Genomic DNA, 7089 nt, shown 5'->3' on the forward strand with positions numbered 1-7089 from the left:
TAGAAGAAGAAATGATAGGGATGAATGATTTGTGAGCAAGAAAAAGAGCTTCAACTTAAGGTAGTGGTGGTGCCACATTCGTAGAGAGAGTACGTGAAAGATAGGTTATGAGAGAGAGAAAAAGTAATGGCATTGGTACTATGGTCAAAATTTTACATAATTTCCTATATTTGGGATGCATAATAATGTTGTCATATTTCTTAATTTAGATATATTTTTTTCCCTAACTAATTTACCATTTTCACTACATATTTTAGGGGAAAATTCCAGAAAAAAAAATCATAGAAAACTCGAGGCCAAGAATGCCTATCAGAACCGTCTCAACCACTAATAAGGGAACATCTCTTTCCTGCACACCAGAACCTCTAACATTCAGATCATTTGCAATACAATGTGCCACACAATTTGCAGCTCTAGCTAGTCACAAGAAAAAAACCCGAGCAATTTCTTCCAAGGCTGTCCTCAAAGATTCAATCTAAGAGTATGAGGAATATTTATTGAAAAAGAAGTCTTTTTATTTAATTTCGCTTTGGGGTCAATCTTTTTTTTTTTTAATTTTAAAAAAGTAACTAGAATAATGTAATGATGAACTACACATGAAATTAATATATATATATATCTTTTATATAATAGGTGTCTAGATAACATAAATTCTTGGTTTTAATGGTTTTTTATATTTTAATGTTAATTTTAATGGAATATTCTTATATTTAACAGTAGTTTGTAAACACTTAAACTTAAATAAAATAAAATAAATAATTAAAAAAAATTAAAAGAGGATATTTTTAGATATTTTACAATGATAATTATTTAAAAATAATAAATAATTAAACAACTTAAATTAGAATATTTTATAGATTTTTTACATGATAATTTTTTAATAAATAATTAAAAAAATTAAAATATGATATTTTTGAGATATTTTACAATGACAATTATTTAAAAATAATAAAATCATTTTATAACTTAAATAACATTTAATTAAATTTAAACTCACTTATTAGAATAATATTATATTAAATATATAATATAATCTATTGTCAATTAGTAACAAATTTTTTTTTTTAAAAAACTAGCAAGAAAATTAAATTTAAAATCCACCTATAATATTTAATATTACATTAAACATATAATATATAATCTCTTATAGTTACCCCAAATTCAAATATTAGAACAAATACAAACTTAAAAAAAAAAAATTATTTAATTAAATTATAATATTTATTTGAAATTTATATGACATTAATATAAATTTAATAAAAATAGTTAATAAATTCTATAAATAAAACTAAGGAAATGTACATTTGCACATTGCTTACATCTAATATATATATATATAAATATGATATGCAGAAAGATCATTTCACACGTGGTGACTTAAATGATAAATAATACAAATAATAAAGATTGTATATCATATAAACTCGTAAAATTAGATTTTTATTCCTTAATAAAAATTAAGATATTTAAGCTAACTTAATCATTACCCTAAAATATTTAATAATAATTAATTAATTAATTAAAATGGGAGAAAAAAATAACCAATGAGTCCCACCAGAATATACTATATCTTGTCTAAACTTAAACCAAGTGAAGGTAAGAAGATCTTCATTCTTAATTTTGAACTTCATCAAGTAATATTTTGTCTCATTAAAAAAATGCATTAATTTTGTTCATCTCACAGATTTTGTTAAATTGATGGCGGTTATTAATTGATGAAATATAAGTGTATTAAACCAATCTCACGATACATTAAAATTTAGTCTAAATATATAAAACAAAGCATAGAGTACATAATAAGACATTTTTTTTCTAATATCCACAAAATCCAATAATAATAATAAGCTATATATTTTTGTGGGACCCAGATTGCAAAACAGGACCACCAAATATACGAAATTTCAAACCAAGCGGCCACACCTCTCTCTCTCTCTCTCGACAAGAACAAAGGAACCAATAATAGGTAGGCACCGAGGCAATTAATTAATAAGAACATCGCTAATTTAAAGCACAACTACCAACGAATAACCCTCTCCCAAGTCTCGACCCCATCTTTTTACAGCCTATAAAATAAGCAGCTTGAAAAGACCACTCTACTAACAAATTACTACGTACCTACTTCTAGATCAATCTAGCTACGTACTAAATCAAACACACCTTCATAATAATATTGCTATTCAGTCCCTCATCATTACCATTATGGCCAGCTCTTCAGTTGTGAAGCTTCTCTGCATGGTGGTCATGGCCATGGTGGTGGCTGCACCAGTGGCAAATGCCATAACATGTGTGGGCAAGTGTCTAGCAGCGTTGGGCCATGCATCAACTACCTCAAGAGCGGCGGCGTTGTCCCTGCCGCATGCTGCAATGGGATTAGGTCGCTAAATAGCGCAGCCAAGATCCCGGCTGACCGCCAGACTGCATGCAAGTGCCTGCAGTCGGCTTCTAGCAGCATCAAAGGACTCAACTTAAATCTCGCCGCTGGACTCCCCGGCAAGTGTGGTATCAACATTCCATACAAGATCAGCCCCTCCACCAACTGCAATAGGTAATGTATATTTGATGATTAATAATCGCTCAATCAATCTAATCATTCATTTGATTATTATACTTATAATTAATACTGTCAGCTTATCTAATTACGATAAAAAATTTCTTCTTAGTTATGCAGTGTGCAGTGAGCTTTTGAAGCATATACACGAGGTGATTTTTCCAGCGTAGCATGATATATATATATATAGTTCTATAGAAAGTAATAAAGAGTGTGTGGGTTTATATCCCCACACGTGCATCTCTTGCTATATAAGGAGTAGCTTTTTTTATTTATAGCTGTAACGTCATGTACTTTTGATATCATGAGTAATGAATTGTTATAGCATATTTATATAATTTTGATGTGTTTCTTCACATATCTATTCGCATATTATCTTGAGGGAAAGCAGTTGCCGGATTAATAGTCCTTTCTTGGACTTTTGTTATTATTGGAAAATCACAACCTTTGAAAATAAATTTATCATAATTAAACAGAAAATAAAACAATCACCATCTTTACCAGCAACATATAATCACATGATGATCATTTTTTACATATACAAACCGATCGATGTAAAAATTTCGATCGGTTTTCTACTAAAATCGATGTTATAGCCGAACTTTTTAATTCGGATTCAGTACAAAACCAATGTTAAAGGATTATTTTTTAAAAAATTAATATTTATTAAACTAAAATAAATTTCATCATAAAAACTACCCTAAGATATTTAATGAGTTATTGCTTTAATTCTACCCTAAGGTTTTTTTGTTTTGCTCACATAACACTTTTTCTTGCAATGATACATATTATATGATTTTTTTCACATAAGATATATTTTTAAGTTATCAATAGATTTACAAATATGAACTGAACGGTTTATGGCTTTTTTAGAACCTTTTCTTTTGTAGTTACTAGTAGGGAAATTTCACTTTTTATACACACTAATATGTACAATTACAAAAAAATCTTAGCACTATTAACTTTTTCAAATAGATGCTAAACTTTTCTCTTATACCCAAAATACCCTTCTCAGTTTTCCACACTCAAAAAATTCAACCTCAGCCTTCTCTCTCTATACACTCTCGATTTCTCTCTCTCATTCTCACAAAAATCCCCAAAAAACCATCAAACCCCCACCTCCGTCGAGCCCCCATTTCCGTCGAGCCTGCATCTCCGTCGAGTTATAGAGCCCCCACCTTCTCCCATTTCTCCGTCGATCTCGAGACCCACAACGAACTCCTATTTCTCTGTCGAACCTGAGACCCACGATGCATATTTCCTTCAAAGTTTCAAAAACAAAGGCAAAATATTGAACCCAAGTACATATTTGTTTTATATTGTTGTTGAATCTGTGATTTGTGGAATGGGTTCATCGATTTTGTTGGAAAAAATTTCTGGGTTTGAACCAGTGACTCGATTGGTTCGATAGAAGCTCAATTAATCTCTGGCAATATATGAAACTAGCTCGATAGGCTCGATTATGGTTAGATAGTAGGATCGATAGGGTAGTTTGAATAGTTCGATGGTGGATCAATAGGAGCTCGATGGATCTGTGTTATTAAATTACAAAGGCTCGATAGGTTAGATAATGGTTCGATATTAGACTAGACTGTAGCTCGATGGTTATTTATGTAGACAAATTTTGCTTAGCTCGATAGTCTCGATAGATTTAGGTTGTTGATATTGCTCGATAGTTTCTCGATAGTTGATCGATAGGGTATGTTGCAGCTCGATTATAGCTCGATGACAACTTATTTAAGTGTTTTCATGAATTTTTTTTTATTCTGTTTAACATTTTATTTTCTTACCATTTCTTTTTCATGTGTTGTTGTATATGCCTAAGTTGCTTGTTCCGTTCAGTGATCACTTTCCTGGTCGAGTGACATATCAGGGTAGTAGCACTTTATGTCACATTAAGACTAGGTTTGTGGCGCTTGGGCTGCTTGAAAGGGCTAAGGAATCCCCTTTCAAGTAGTTCTTTTTGGCTTCGGAGTTTAATTTCTCCGGAGTCTTGGTGCAACAATTGCTGTTGAGGAAAATCGCCAGCAACAACGAAGATGAGGTGCATTTCTTCTTGGGGTCGAAGTCTTGTAGATTCGACATGGGAGAGTTTTCCCTAGTGACAGGGTTGAATTTTAGAACCTTCCCGTCACCAAAAGAGTTGGAAGAGCGTAATCTCAACAACCGGTTTATAAAGGAGTATTTCAATAATGCTGAGAAATTAAAGCTCTCACAGATGGACCATGCTTTCAAGACTTGTACTGTTGTGGAAGATGTGTACAAGCTTGGTCTATGTTTTTTGGTTGAGGGAGTTATGAATGCCATAGAGGGAAAGTTGCACATATGGCGAGATATTCTGAAAATTGTTGAGGATGTAGAGTACTTCTTCATCTATCCATGGGTGAAGTACTCTTATAGGAGGCTATTGCAGTACTATAAGGACATGGTGAAGCAAAAGGCCAACTATGACAACAAGAAGGATGCCAAGGTCCAGCAAGAGTCCAAGTACAGTATGTATGGTTATGTCCCGGCCTTACAATACTGGGCATATGAGGAACTTGTGACATAGTTTGTCGTGAGCTCAGGAAACATGGTGTAATGCCCTACTTCCTTAGAGCCGTTACTAAGTGAGTTTAAAAACGTGCTTTCATGTCGCTAATCGAGGTTTTAGATCAAACAGTGTAATTAAGCTATAAACAAAGGAAAAACCTTAGAAATATTAATTTTCATAGAAAATCATAAAAGGTTTACACTTGGGATCCCAAAATACAGTTTAGAAATGTTTACAACATATTAATTAAACCAAGTCGACTAGACAAAAAAATCAGAGTTTATGTACAAGCATCTCCCAAAATCCTCTGGTCGTGGCGGCCAAGCTGGCCAAACATGTACACGCCGCCTCACGCCTGCTGTACTCATGGTTGGTTGATCACCTCTGTACCCTTTACCTGCACCACAGAGCATCTGTGAGCCGAAGCCCAGCAAGAGAACCCACAAGCAGATAACATATGCAACACATAAATCGAACATATAAACATGCCACCAATGGCTAAACACGTACGGCCTAGCCGTCCCAGGCATTTACCAAGCCCTGGGTTCGCGGACCATGCCGTGAGGATATCTCAGGTATCCTTCTGGGGACTCGCCCTGGCAACTCGCACTCCATGTGCTCAACGCTACTCCCGGCCCCTTGTCGTTCTCAGCCTTGCACTCAACGTGCCTAATGTCGTTCCCGGCCCTTCGCCGTTCTCGGTCTACACCGTTCCCGGCTCAAGCCGACCATTCACATCATAATACACATAGTATAACAAGCAAGTATATAACTCTAGCATAATCAAATAAAGGGATACGCCCCGCAGTTCTAACACATTGGGCTCGGCCCTGCACACAAGCTCTATGGGAACAAGGGTTCTCTTACCTGAGTTCCGAGCTTTCCAAGCACCGATGTCCCGAGCACAGTCCTCAAACTAGAGCCTCTTCGAAATCCCTAGTCACAACACATTAACAATATCCAGTCATCAAGTTCTAATTCAATGAATAACTTCGAGCCACAACCCAACCTCCGAAACCTTGAATTCTAAAATCCATCCCGAGCCTTAACCATCGAATTCCCAAGCCTAAACACCCTTAAAAACGCATACTGGCACTAAGGGCTGCAACTCCACCCTCAAGAGCCGCGGCTAGCCTCAAAACAGAGGCTAGCACCACACTGACCCCCACGCGGGCCGCGGCGCGCCCACCAAGCGCCGCGGCGCGCATGAACCTTCTCGGCCTCCCATGGCCGTGCGCGCACACGGGCCGCGGCGCACCCCTCCTAGGGCCGCGGCGCTCCTCACCGAACCCAGAATTCTTCATCAATTTCCTACCTTTTCTTCAAGCCAATCCTCACCAAAACTCACCTATCTAACCTAGATATTAAACACATACTCCAGCTCAATATCAACACTAAAACCCCATCAAAATCTACTCCAAAACCCAACTAAGATACTCAAGAACATGTCAAACTTAACTAGCATGCATACTCTAGCAAACTAGTAGCAATTCTCAACATAATCCCAATAATTAAAGCTTACCTTGCTGAATTCAATCCCTGTAGTTGATCCTCTAGCCTTAAGCTTCAAACTCCTATAATATCACAGCTGAATTCCCCTAGACCTTCAAGTTGAGTCCCTTAGTTTTTCCTTGTGTTTATCTTAGAGAGTGAAAGAGTGAGGAAGATGAGAGCTATCTCAGCTAAGAGAGAAAGTATAAGTCGGTTCCCACAAGGTTCTAATTAATTCCTCTTTTTTTTTGTTTTATTCAGCTTAAGTGTACATGGTTACCTCAAGGCTCGGGGTACCAAAACGTCCCCGAGGGCAAAATGGTAAATTTTCCCAATATTCCCACCTAGACATTTTATCATCAAATATATCTCCAAATATTTATTTTCATGTTCCGATATTCCCATAACACACTTAGTACCCAAATTACCCCTCGACTCACCCCGAGTCTGAATCTCAACCCCGTTGTGACTCTCTGGCTAATCGCTCCCCAGGACTATCTCGGATCATGCTGCACAG

The 7089-nt window shown here is 35.9% G+C and overlaps 1 pseudogene; it reads left to right on the forward strand.

Moving 5' to 3' along the window:
* Positions 1–2098: 2098 nt before the first annotated feature.
* LOC133802201 (non-specific lipid-transfer protein 1-like) lies at positions 2099–2884 on the forward strand (annotated as a pseudogene).
* Positions 2885–7089: the final 4205 nt, after the last annotated feature.

Source organism: Humulus lupulus, chromosome 9 (assembly GCF_963169125.1).
Source record: "Humulus lupulus chromosome 9, drHumLupu1.1, whole genome shotgun sequence".
NCBI classification, from domain to species: Eukaryota; Viridiplantae; Streptophyta; class Magnoliopsida; order Rosales; family Cannabaceae; genus Humulus; species Humulus lupulus.